Source organism: Salmo trutta, chromosome 2 (assembly GCF_901001165.1).
Source record: "Salmo trutta chromosome 2, fSalTru1.1, whole genome shotgun sequence".
In the NCBI taxonomy this organism is placed as follows: Eukaryota; Metazoa; Chordata; class Actinopteri; order Salmoniformes; family Salmonidae; genus Salmo; species Salmo trutta.
This window is the reverse complement of record NC_042958.1, coordinates 4275962-4290024: the sequence shown is the minus strand read 5'-3', so window position 1 is coordinate 4290024 and position 14063 is coordinate 4275962. Positions and strand designations below refer to the sequence as shown.

The following is a 14063-nucleotide window of genomic DNA, read 5'->3' as shown; positions in this document are numbered from 1 at the left end:
GACAGCGAGAGAGTTGGAGAAAGAGACAGAGAGAGAGGGAGAGAGAGGGAGAGTGAGGGAGAGAGTGAGGGAGAGAGAGGGAGAGTGAGGGAGAGAGAGGGATAGAGAAAGAGAGTTGGAGACAGAGACAGAGAGAAAGACAATGGTGTGAAACTAACTAAGCATCCAGTAACAGCCACAGTTCATGCCCTGCTTCATACAATATAGCTCATCTATCCCCTATGAACAATGTCATTATCATCACAGAGAAAGGCTCTCTGCTCCTGTCTCCGGTCCTGTCTCCGGTCCCGTCCTGTCTCCGGTTCTGTCTCCGGTCCTGTCTCCGGTCCTGTCTCCGGTCCTGTCTCCGGTCCTGTCCTGTCTCCGGTCCCGTCCTGTCTCCGGTTCTGTCTCCGGTCCTGTCTCCGGTCCTGTCTCCGGTCCTGTCTCCGGTCCTGTCCTGTCTCCGGTCCGGTCCTGTCTCCGGTCCGGTCCTGTCTCCGGTTCTGTCTCTGGTCCTGTCTTCGGTCCTGTCCTGTCCTGTCTCCGGTCCTGTCCTGTCTCCGGTCCGGTCCTGTCTCCGGTCCTGTCTCCGGTCCTGTCTCCGGTTCTGTCTCCGGTTCTGTCTCCGGTTCTGTCTCTGTCTTAAGTGGATAGCTCACTCCAACATCAACGTTTGTCAGATGTTTCCATACATGAAAACGTATGTCATGTGTTAATGTTCTGACGTACAGTGCCTGGTGGAAGTCAACACACCCCTTGACACTTTGCTGCCTTAAAATGTAAATCTAAAATGGGACTGAATGTGATTTTTTTCTCATACAGATCTAAACAACATGTTCAAAGTCCAGATATAGAATTTGTATTGACTGCATACGTCTTCACGCAACAGAGTTAATGAGTGGTGGACGTACCTTAGGCAGCCATTACAGCTGGGATGCTACCATCCTGCTCTGAATCTACCTTAGGCAGCCATTACAGCTGGGATGCTACCATCCTGCTCTGAATCTACCTTAGGCAGCCATTACAGCTGGGATGCTACCATCCTGCTCTGAATCTACCTTAGGCAGCCATTACAGCTGGGATGCTACCATCCTGCTCTGAATCTACCTTAGGCAGCCATTACAGCTGGGATTCTACCATCCTGCTCTGAATCTACCTTAGGCAGCCATTACAGCTGGGATGCTACCATCCTGCTCTGAATCTACCTTAGGCAGCCTTTACAGCTGGGATGCTACCATCCTGCTCTGAATCTACCTTAGGCAGCCATTACAGCTGGGATGCTACCATCCTGCTCTGAATCTACCTTAGGCAGCCATTACAGCTGGGATGCTACCATCCTGCTCTGAATCTACCTTAGGCAGCCATTACAGCTGGGATGCTACCATCCTGCTCTGAATCTACCTTAGGCAGCCATTACAGCTGGGATGCTACCATCCTGCTCTGAATCTACCTTAGGCAGCCATTACAGCTGGGATGCTACCATCCTGCTCTGAATCTACCTTAGGCAGCCATTACAGCTGGGATTCTACCATCCTGCTCTGAATCTACCTTAGGCAGCCATTACAGCTGGGATGCTACCATCCTGCTCTGAATCTACCTTAGGCAGCCATTACAGCTGGGATGCTACCATCCTGCTCTGAATCTACCTTAGGCAGCCATTACAGCTGGGATTCTACCATCCTGCTCTGAATCTACCTTAGGCAGCCATTAAAGCTGGGATGCTACCATCCTGCTCTGAATCTACCTTAGGCAGCCATTACAGCTGGGATGCTACCATCCTGCTCTGAATATACCTTAGGCAGCCATTACAGCTGGGATGCTACCATCCTGCTCTGAATCTACCTTAGGCAGCCATTACAGCTGGGATGCTACCATCCTGCTCTGAATCTACCTTAGGCAGCCATTACAGCTGGGATGCTACCATCCTGCTCTGAATCTACCTTAGGCAGCCATTACAGCTGGGATGCTACCATCCTGCTCTGAATCTACCTTAGGCAGCCATTACAGCTGGGATGCTACCATCCTGCTCTGAATCTACCTTAGGCAGCCATTACAGCTGGGATGCTACCATCCTGCTCTGAATCTACCTTAGGCAGCCATTACAGCTGGGATGCTACCATCCTGCTCTGAATCTACCTTAGGCAGCCATTACAGCTGGGATGCTACCATCCTGCTCTGAATCTACCTTAGGCAGCCATTACAGCTGGGATGCTACCATCCTGCTCTGAATCTACCTTAGGCAGCCATTACAGCTGGGATGCTACCATCCTGCTCTGAATCTACCTTAGGCAGCCATTACAGCTGGGATGCTACCATCCTGCTCTGAATCTACCTTAGGCAGCCATTACAGCTGGGATGCTACCATCCTGCTCTGAATATACCTGCAGCCATTACAGCTGGGATGCTACCATCCTGCTCTGAATCTACCTTAGGCAGCCATTACAGCTGGGATGCTACCATCCTGCTCTGAATCTACCTTAGGCAGCCATTACAGCTGGGATGCTACCATCCTGCTCTGAATCTACCTGCAGCCCTTTCAGCATGTAACTGTCTGTCTGAATCTACCTGCATCCCTTTCAGCATGTAACTGTCTGTCTGAATAAACAAACAGTCCTTTCAGCATGTAACTGTCTGTCTGAATAAACAAACAGTCCTTTCAGCATGTAACTGTCTGTCTGAATCTACCTGCAGCCCTTTCAGCATGTAACTGTCTGTCTGAATCTACCTGCAGTCCTTTCAGCATGTAACTGTCTGTCTGAATCTACCTGTAGCCCTTTCAGCATGTAACTGTCTGTCTGAATAAACAAACAGCCCTTTCAGCATGTAACTGTCTGTCTGAATAAACAAACAGCCCTTTCAGCATGTAACTGTCTGTCTGAATAAACAAACAGCCCTTTCAGCATGTAACTGTCTGTCTGAATCTACCTGCAGTCCTTTCAGCATGTAACTGTCTGTCTGAATAAACAAACAGCTCTTTCAGCATGTAACTGTCTGTCTGAATAAACAAACAGTCCTTTCAGCATGTAACTGTCTGTCTGAATAAACAAACAGTCCTTTCAGCATGTAACTGTCTGTCTGAATAAACAAACAGTCCTTTCAGCATGTAACTGTCTGTCTGAATAAACAAACAGTCCTTTCAGCATGTAACTGTCTGTCTGAGTAAACAAACAGCCCTTTCAGCATGTAACTGTCTGTCTGAATAAACAAACAGCCCTTTCAGCATGTAACTGTCTGTCTGAATAAACAAACAGTCCTTTCAGCATGTAACTGTCTGTCTGAATAAACAAACAGTCCTTTCAGCATGTAACTGTCTGTCTGAGTAAACAAACAGCCCTTTCAGCATGTAACTGTCTGTCTGAATAAACAAACAGTCCTTTCAGCATGTAACTGTCTGTCTGAGTAAACAAACAGCCCTTTCAGCATGTAACTGTCTGAATAAAGAACCAGTCCTTTCAGCATGTAACTGTCTGTCTGAATAAACAACCAGTCCTTTCAGCATGTAACTGTCTGTCTGAATAAACAACCAGTCCTTTCAGCATGTAACTGTCTGAATAAACAACCAGTCCTTTCAGCATGTAACTGTCTGAATAAACAACCAGTCCTTTCAGCATGTAACTGTCTGAATAAAGAACCAGTCCTTTCAGCATGTAACTGTCTGAATAAAGAACCAGTCCTTTCAGCATGTAACTGTCTGAATAAAGAACCAGTCCTTTCAGCATGTAACTGTCTGAATAAAGAACCAGTCCTTTCAGCATGTAACTGTCTGAATAAACAACCAGTCCTTTCAGCATGTAACTGTCTGAATAAAGATGACACTTCACTGTGTTTCCATGAATGAATAATGTAGATGAGAAGGCTACAAATTCATCCCAAATGGGTCCCTATTCCCTATTCAGTGCCCTACTTTTGACCAAGGTCCATAGACAATAGAGTGCCATTTAGGATGCATTCTACCCCTACCCGTCTCTGCAGCTACCAGGTAGAGTTACCAGGTACAGCTGCTACTATCGCCATCTGTAATGTCATTCATGAACCATCTGTTATTAATGAACCATCTGAACCCAGGCGAATAACGTCCAACTGAACCCAGACGAATAACGTCCAACTGAACCCAGGCGAATAACGTCCAACTGAACCCAGGCGAATAACGTCCAACTGAACCCAGGCGAGTAACGTCCAACTGAACCCAGACGAATAACGTCCAACTGAACCCAGGCGAATAACGTCCAACTGAACCCAGACGAATAACGTCCAACTGAACCCAGGCGAGTAACGTCCAACTGAACCCAGGCGAGTAACGTCCAACTGAACCCAGGCGAATAACGTCGAACCCATGTGTGAGCTGTAGGAAATGGTAACTGTCATAAATATTATACACTGAGTGCACAAAACATTAAGAACACCGTCCTGTTATTGAGTTGCACCCTCTTTTGCCCTCAGAAGCACCTCGATTTGTTGGGGAATAGACTCTACAAGGTGTTGAAAGCGTCCCACAGGGATGCTGGCCCATGTTGACTCCAATGCTTCCAACAGTTGTGTCAAGTTGGTTGGATGTCGTTGGTGTGATGGACCATTCGTCACTTGAAACTGTTGAAAAATGTGAAAAACCCAGCAGCATTGTAGTTCTTGTCACAAACCGGTGTGACTGGCACTTGTTCAAAGGCACTTAAATCTATTGTCTTGCCCATTCACCCCTCTGAATGGAACACATACACAATCCATATCTCAATTGTCTCAAGGCTTAAAAATCCTTCTTTAACCTGTCTCCTCCCCTTCATCTACACTGATTGAAGTAGATTTAACAAGAACTTGGGAACCCTCAAAAAGCACTTGGACAGTCAGTCTGTTGTATCTTTGTAAGTCATTTTCTTGCTGAAAAATACGCACGCACGCACACACACACACACACACACACACGCATGCACGCGCACACACACCCGGTCAAAAGTTTTAGAACACCTACTCATTCAAGGGATTTTCTTTATTTTTACTATTTTCTACATTATAGAATAATAGTGAAGACATCAAAACTATGAAATAACACATATGGAATCAAGTAGTAACCAAAAAATTGTTAAACAAATCAAAACATATTTTATATTCTTCAAAGTAAACACCCTTTGCCGTCAACCAACTTCACCTGGAATGCTTATCCAACAGTCTTGAAGGAGTTCCCACATATGCTGAGCACTTGTTAGCTGTTTTTCCTTCACTCTACGGTCCAATTCATCCCAAACCATCTCAATTGGGTTGAGGTCGGGTGATTGTTGAGGCCAGGTCATCTGATGCAGCACTCCATAACTCTCCTTCTTGGTCAAATAGCCCTTACACAGCCTGGAGGTGTGTTGGGTCACTGTCCTGTTGAAAAATAAATGACAGTCTCCTCTGAACAGTTGATGTTGAGATGTGTCTGTTAGTTAAACTCTGAAGCATTAATTTTGGGCTGTAATCTGAGGTGCAGTTAACTCTAATGAACTTATCCTCTGCAGCAGAGGTAACTCTGGGTCTTCCTTTCCTGTGGCGGTCCTCATGAGAGCCAGTTTCATCATAGAGCTTGATGGTTTTTACGACTGCAATTGAAGAAAGTTCTTGAAATGTTCCTTAATGGCTGACCTTCATGTCTTAAAGTACTGATGGACTGTTGTTTCTCTTATTTGAGCTGTTCTTGCCATAATATGGACTTGGTATTTTACCAAATAGGGCTATCTCTGTATACCACCCCTACCTTGTCACAACACAACTCATTGGCTCAAATGCATTAAGGAAAGAAAGAAATTCCACAAATGAACAAGGCACACCTGTCTGACAATTTGTTGTCCTTCTGTTGCATCTCTATCGAAAATACAGCATCTGTGCAGTAACATGACACTTTCTAAGGCTCCCATAGGCTCTCAGAAGGCGCCAGAACGTTGAATGATGACTCTGCAGTTACTGGCTGAAAAACAGTAGCGCATTTGGTAAGTGGTCGATCTGAGAACACTGAGACAGATGCGCACGCCTGCACGTGAAGAGGCCATTTTACAAAAATCGCATAAAAATTGATTTTAAACAGCGTTTGACATGCTTCGAAGTACGGTAATGGAATATTTTGATTTTTTTTGTCACGATACGCGTCCGCGCGTCACCCTTCGGATAGTGTCTTCAACGCACGAACAAAACGCCGCTATTTGGATATAACTATGGATTATTTGGAACCAAACCAACATTTGTTGTTGAAGTAGAAGTCCTGGGAGTGCATTCTGACGAAGAACAGCAAAGGTAATCCAATTTTTCTTATAGTAAATCTGAGTTTAGTGAGTACCAAACTTGGTGGGTGTCAAAATAGCTAGCCTGTGATGGCCGAGCTATCTACTCAGAATATTGCAAAATGTGCTTTCACCGAAAAGCTATTTTAAAATCGGACACCGCGATTGCATAAAGGAGTTCTGTATCTATAATTCTTAAAATAATTGTTATGTTTTTTGTGAACGTTTATCGTGAGTAATTTAGTAAATTCACCGGAAGTGTTCGGTGGGAATGCTAGTTCTGAACGTCACATGCTAATGTAAAAAGCTGGTTTTTGATATAAATATGAACTTGATTGAACAAAACATGCATGTATTGTATAACTATGTCCTAGGAGTGTCATCTGATGAAGATCATCAAAGGTTAGTGCTGCATTTAGCTGTGGTTTTGGTTTTTGTGACATTATATGCTAGCTTGAAAAATGGGTGTCTGATTATTTCTGGCTGGGTACTCTGCTGACATAATCTAATGTTTTGCTTTCGTTGTAAAGCCTTTTTGATATCGGACAGTGTGGTTAGATTAACAAGAGTCTTGTCTTTAAAATGGTGTAAAATAGTCATATGTTTGAGAAATTGAAGTTATTGCATTTTCGAGGTATTTGTATTTCGCGCCACGCGATAACACTGGCTGTTGACTAGGACCAGAGAGGTTAAGGAGTCTTATGGCTTGGGGTTAGAAGCTGTTAAGCAGTCTTATGGACCTCGACTTGGCGCTCCGGTACCGCTTGCCGTGCAATAGCAGAGGGAACAGTCTATGACTAGGGTGACTGGAGTCTTTGACAATTTTAGGGCCTTCCTCTGACACCACCTGATATAGAGGTCCATGATTGCAGGGAGCTTGGCCCCAGTGATGTACTGGGCCGTTCACACTACCCTCTGTAGTGCTTTGCAGTCGGAGGTCGAGCAGTTGCCATACCAGGCAGTGATGCAACCAGTCAGGATGCTCTCGACGGTGCAGCTGTAGAACCTTTTGAGGATCTGAGGACCCATGCCAAATCTTTTCAGTCTCCTGAGGGGGAATAGGTTTTGTCGTGCCCTCTTCACGACTGTCTTGGTGTGCTTGGACCATGTTAGTTTGTTGGTGATGTGGACACCAAGGAACTTGAAACTCTCAACCTGCTCCACTTTGACCCCGTCAATGAGAACGGGGGCGTGCTCAGTCCTCCTTTTCCTGTAGTTCACGATCAGCTCCTTTGTCTTGATCACATTGAGGGAGAGGTTGTGGTCCTGGCACCACACGGCCAGGACTCTGACCTCCTCCCTATAGGCTGTCTCGTCGTTGTCGGTGATCAGGCCTACCACTGTTGTGTCATCGGTAAACTTAATAATGGTGTTGGAGTCGTGCCTGGCCATGCAGTCTTGAGTGAACAGGGAGTACAGGAGGGGACTGAGCACGCACCCCTGAGGGGCCCCCGTGTTGAGGATCAGCGTTTGTCAATTTTATTATCGATTGATTGTTTTTCATTAATTTGGTTTTTCATTAATTTGACTATTTTCTACATTGTAGAATAATAGTGAAGACATCAAAACTATGAAATAACACATATGGAATCATGTAGTAACCAAAAGTGTTAAACAAATCAAAATATAATTTTATATGAGATTCTTCAAAGTAGCCACCCTTTGCGTTGATGACAGCTTTTCTCACTCTTGTAAAGCGTTGGTCCCATGTTTCATGTCTAAGGCACTGCATCTCAGTGCTAGAGGCGTCACTACAGACCCTGGTTCGATTCCAGGCTGTAACACAACCGGCCGTGATTGGGAGTCGCATAGGGCGGCGCACAATTGGCCCAGCGTTGTCCAGGTTAGGGTTTGGCCGTCATTGTAAATAAGAATTTGTTCTTAACTGGCTAGCCTAGTTAAATAAAGGTTACATAAAAAGATCCCAGAAATGTTCCACACGCCAACAAAATGTATTTCTCTCAAATTTTGTGCAGAAATTAGTTTACATCCTTGTTCATGAGCATTTGTTCTTTGCCAAGATAATCCATCCACCCGACAGGTGTGGCATATCAAGAAGCTGATTAAACAGCATGATCCTTAGCCAGGTGAACCTTGTCCTTGGGACAATAAAAGGCCACGAAAATGTGAAGATTTGTCACACAACACAATGCCACAGATGTCTCAAGTTTTGAGGGAGTGTGTAATTGACATGCTGACTGCAGGAATGTCCACCAGAGCTGTTGCCATTTATTTATTTATTTCAATTGACTGATTTTCCTTATATATACACAATAGAGAGAGAGGGCGAGACCGAGAGAGAGACAGAGCGAGAGAGAGACAGAGCGAGAGAGAGACAGAGCGAGAGAGAGACAGAGCGAGAGACAGATTTCCTGCAATATGCTGATGATTTGGTACTTCTATCACCAACCAAAGAAGGTCTTCAACAGAACCTTAACATTCTAGAGCAATATTGCCATAATTGGGACCTGGCGGTAAATAACAAACCATGATTTTCCAGAACAAAACCCAGATGTCAGAAACACAAATTCTCCCTGAACAACACCATAATTTAACAAACTAAAAATGACTCCTTGGTCTGACCATATCTGCATTGGGAAACTAATATGGCAGTGAAAGCACTCAAAGAAAAAGCCTGCAGAGAATTGTACGCAATGAAAATGAAATTATTCAATATCAACATCCCAATTAAAATTTGGACCAAAATATTTGACAGTGTAATCCTACCAATAGCTCTTTAGAGAGGTGAGGTCTGGGAGCCAATCAGTAAACTGGGCTTTAAAATTTGGGACAAACATCCAATTGAACCGCTACATGCAGACTGGCTAGCTAACTGACAGGCAGACTGGCTAGCTAACTGACAGGCCGACTGGCTAGCTAACTGACAGGCCGACTGGCTAGCTAACTGACAGGCTGACTGGCTAGCTAACTGACAGGCTAGCTAACTGACTGGCTAGCTAACTGACAGGCCGACTGGCTAGCTAACTGACAGGCCGACTGGCTAGCTAACTGACAGGCCGACTGGCTAGCTAACTGACAGGCCGACTGGCTAGCTAACTGACAGGCCGACAGGCTAGCTAACTGACAGGCCGACTGGCTAGCTAACTGACAGGCTGACTGGCTAGCTAACTGACAGGCTGACTGGCTAGCTAACTGACTGGCTAGCTAACTGACTGGCTAGCTAACTGACTGGCTAGCTAACTGACAGGCTGACAGGCTAGCTAACTGACAGGCTAACTGGCTAGCTAACTGACAGGCTGACTGGCTAGCTAACTGACAGGCAGACAGGCTAGCTAACTGACAGGCAGACAGGCTAGCTAACTGACAGGCTGACAGGCTAGCTAACTGACAGGCTGACAGGCTAGCTAACTGACAGGCTAGCTAACTGACAGGCTGACTGGCTAGCTAACTGACAGGCTAGCTAACTGACTGGCTAGCTAACTGACTGGCTAGCTAACTGACTGGCTAGCTAACTGACTGGCTAGCTAACTGACAGGCTGACAGGCTAGCTAACTGACAGGCTGACTGGCTAGCTAACTGACAGGCTGACTGGCTAGCTAACTGACAGGCTGACTGGCTAGCTAACTGACAGGCAGACAGGCTAGCTAACTGACAGGCAGACAGGCTAGCTAACTGACAGGCTGACAGGCTAGCTAACTGACAGGCTAGCTAACTGACAGGCTAGCTAACTGACAGGCTGACTGGCTAGCTAACTGACAGGCTGACAGGCTAGCTAACTGACTGGCTAGCTAACTGACTGGCTAGCTAACTGACTGGCTAGCTAACTGACAGGCTGACAGGCTAGCTAACTGACAGGCTGACAGGCTAGCTAACTGACAGGCTGACAGGCTAGCTAACTGACAGGCTGACTGGCTAGCTAACTGACAGGCAGACTGGCTAGCTAACTGACAGGCAGACTGGCTAGCTAACTGACAGGCAGACTGGCTAGCTAACTGACAGGCAGACTGGCTAGCTAACTGACAGGCAGACTGGCTAGCTAACTGACAGGCTGACTGGCTAGCTAACTGACAGGCAGACTGGCTAGCTAACTGACAGGCAGACTGGCTAGCTAACTGACAGGCTGACTGGCTAGCTAACTGACAGGCAGACTGGCTAGCTAACTGACAGGCAGACTGGCTAGCTAACTGACAGGCAGACTGGCTAGCTAACTGACAGGCAGACTGACTAGCTAACTGACAGGCTGACTGGCTAGCTAACTGACAGGCAGACTGGCTAGCTAACTGACAGGCAGACTGGCTAGCTAACTGACAGGCAGACTGGCTAGCTAGCTAACTGACAGGATGACTGGCTAGCTAACTGACAGGCAGACTGGCTAGCTAACTGACAGGCAGACTGGCTAGCTAACTGACAGGCAGACTGGCTAGCTAACTGACAGGCAGACTGGCTAGCTAACTGACAGGCTGACTGGCTAGCTAACTGACAGGCAGACTGGCTAGCTAACTGACTGGCTAGCTAACTGACAGGCTGACAGGCTAGCTAACTGACAGGCTGACAGGCTAGCTAACTGACAGGCTGACTGGCTAGCTAACTGACAGGCTGACTGGCTAGTTAACTGACAGGCTAGCTAACTGACAGGCAGACAGGCTAGCTAACTGACAGGCTGACTGGCTAGCTAACTGACAGGCTGACTGGCTAGCTAACTGACAGGCTGACTGGCTAGCTAACTGACAGGCTAGCTAACTGACTGGCTAGCTAACTGACTGGCTAGCTAACTGACTGGCTAGCTAACTGACTGGCAGACTGGCTAGCTAACTGACAGGCTAGCTAAATGACAGGCTGACTGGCTAGCTAACTGACAGACTGACTGGCTAGCTAACTGACAGGCAGACAGGCTAGCTAACTGACAGGCTAGCTAACTGACAGGCTGACTGGCTAGCTAACTGACAGACTGACTGGCTAGCTAGCTAACTGACAGGCTGACTGGCTAGCTAACTGACAGGCTAGCTAAATGACAGGCTGACTGGCTAGCTAACTGACAGGCAGACTGGCTAGCTAACTGACAGGCAGACTGGCTAGCTAACTGACAGGCAGACTGGCTAGCTAACTGACAGGCTGACAGGCTAGCTAACTGACAGGCAGACAGGCTAGCTAACTGACAGGCTAGCTAACTGACAGGCTAGCTAACTGACAGGCTGACAGGCTAGCTAACTGACAGGCAGACTGGCTAGCTAACTGACAGGCTGACAGGCTAGCTAACTGACAGGCAGACAGGCTAGCTAACTGACAGGCTAGCTAACTGACAGGCTAGCTAACTGACAGGCTGACAGGCTAGCTAACTGACAGGCTGACAGGCTAGCTAACTGACAGGCTGACAGGCTAGCTAACTGACAGGCTGACAGGCTAGCTAACTGACAGGCTAGCTAACTGACAGGCTGACTGGCTAGCTAACTGACAGGCTGACAGGCTAGCTAACTGACAGGCTGACTGGCTAGCTAACTGACAGGCAGACTGGCTAGCTAACTGACAGGCTGACTGGCTAGCTAACTGACAGGCTGACTGGCTAGCTAACTGACAGGCAGATTGGCTAGCTAACTGACTGGCTGACTATTTGACTGCTGCTGTTAGTGTGTCCTCTCTCTTCCTGGTCATTTTCTGCATACAAATGAAGCAGAAATGTGTACTCTGATTTCATCTGGTTGTAAATCACTGGTCTGCTGTGGTGTTTCTACACTGCTCTGATTTCATCTGGTTGTAAATCACTGGTCTGCTGTAGTGTGCTGAGCAACGTCCCCGTTGTCTCACACAGCCGACAGACCGCCATACCCACAGCTACTGAAGTGCCTCTGACGTCTAATGGCAAAGCAACACCCACAGCCTCACTGCCTGCCAGTTCATTCAGCCCTCTCTTCCCTCTGTTCACTGTGAGATGTCTCCTGTCAGGATAATATTTATAGCTCTGGAGGTCCTCCGTCACTGAATCCACATGCTACTCTGCTAAATATAGCCACTTTCCCTCTCTCCCCCTCTCTACTGCCTCCCTCTCCACTGCCCTTCCCTCTCTCCCTCTCCACTACCCTTCCCTCTCTCCCTCTCCCTCTCCACTGCCCTTCCCTCTCTCCCTCTCCACTGCCCTTCCCTCTCTCCCTCTCCACTGCCCTTCCCTCTCTCCCTCTCCTCCACTGCCCTTCCCTCTCTCCCTCTCCACTGCCCTTCCCTCTCTCCCTCTCCACTGCCCTTCCCTCTCTCCCTCTCCACTGCCCTTCCCTCTCCACTGCCCTTCCCTCTCTCCCTCTCCCTCTCCACTCCCTTCCCTCTCTCCCTCTCCACTGCCCTTTCCCTCTCTCCCTCTCCACTGCCCTTCCCTCTCTCCCCTCTCCACTGCCCTTCCCTCTCTCCCTCTCCACTGGCCCTTCCCTCTCTCCCTCATCCACTGCCCTTCCCTCTCTCCCTCCTCCCACTGCCCTTCCCTCTCTCCCTCTCCACTGCCCTTCCCTCTCTCCCTCCTCCACTGCCCTTTCCCTCTATCCCGCTCCACTGCCTCTCTCTCTCTCCCTCTCCACTGCCCTTCCCTCTCTCCCTCTCCCTCTCCACTGCCCTTCCCTCTCTCCCTCTCCACTGCCCTTCCCTCTCCCTCTCCACTGCCCTTCCCTCTCTCCCTCTCCCTCTCCACTGCCCTTCCCTCTCTCCCTCTCCCTCTCCACTGCCCTTCCCTCTCTCCCTCTCCACTGCCCTTCCCTCTCTCCCTCTCCACTGCCCTTCCCTCTCTCTCCCTCTCCACTGCCCTTCCCTCTCTCCCTCTCCACTGCCCTTCCCTCTCTCCCTCTCCACTGCCCTTCCCTCTCTCCCTCTCCACTGCCCTTCCCCTCTCTCCCTCTCCACTGCCCTTCCCTCTCTCCCTCTCCACTGCCCTTCCCTCTCTCCCTCTCCCTCTCCACTGCCCTTCCCTCTCTCCCTCTCCACTGCCCTTCCCTCTCTCCCTCTCCACTGCCCTTCCCTCTCTCCCTCTCCACTGCCCTTCCCTCTCTCCCTCTCCACTGCCCTTCCCTCTCTCCCTCTCCACTGCCCTTCCCTCTCTCCCTCTCCACTGCCCTTCCCTCTCTCCTCTCCTCCTCCATCTGCTCCTCTCCACTGCCCTTCCCTCTCTCCCTCTCCACTGCCCTTCCCTCTCTCCCTCTCCACTGCCCTTCCCTCTCTCCCTCTCCACTGCCCTTCCCTCTCTCCCTCCTGCCTGCTTTCCCATCTGTTGGCTGCCGGTGGATGGAGGGACAGACAGGGAGACCAGCGTTTCACACCCACGCTCTCTCTCTCTCTGAGTACGGACTCTGTTAGCTCGCTCCGTAGACATAGGCTGTCGGCAGGAAATGCCCCCACATGTCAGCATGTAAAAGCAACCTTGGTTTTGAATGAACTATATAAATAACCCAGCCCAACCCAGCCTATCCCAACCTAGCCTAGCCTATCCCAACCTAGCCTATCCCAACCTAGCCTATCCCAACCTAGCCTAGCCTATCCCAACCTAGCCTATCCCAACCTAGCCTATCCCAACCTAGCCTAGCCTATCCCAGCCTAGCCTATCCCAGCCTAGCCCAACCCAGCCTAGCCCAGCCTAGCCCAACCTAGCCCAGCCCAGCCCAGCCTAGCCCAACCTAGCCTAGCCCAACCCAGCCCAGCCCAACCTAGCCCAACCCAGCCCAGCCCAGCCTAGCCCAGCCCAGCCCAACCCAGCCCAGCCCAGCCTAGCCCAGCCCAGCCCAGCCCAAACCAGCCTAGCCCAGCCCAACCCAGCCTAGCCCAACCCAGCCTAGCCCAGCCCAACCCAGCCTAACCCAGCCTAGCCCAACCCAGCCTAGCCCAGCCTAACCCAGCCTAGCCCAG

General features: G+C 48.8%; 1 protein-coding gene across 1 annotated transcript in view; it reads right to left on the bottom strand.

Annotated features, from left to right (window-relative positions):
• Nucleotides 1-14063, bottom strand: part of LOC115148640 (nuclear receptor coactivator 2-like) — a 125454-nt gene that overhangs the window by 21154 nt on the left and 90237 nt on the right. The window lies entirely within an intron of this gene.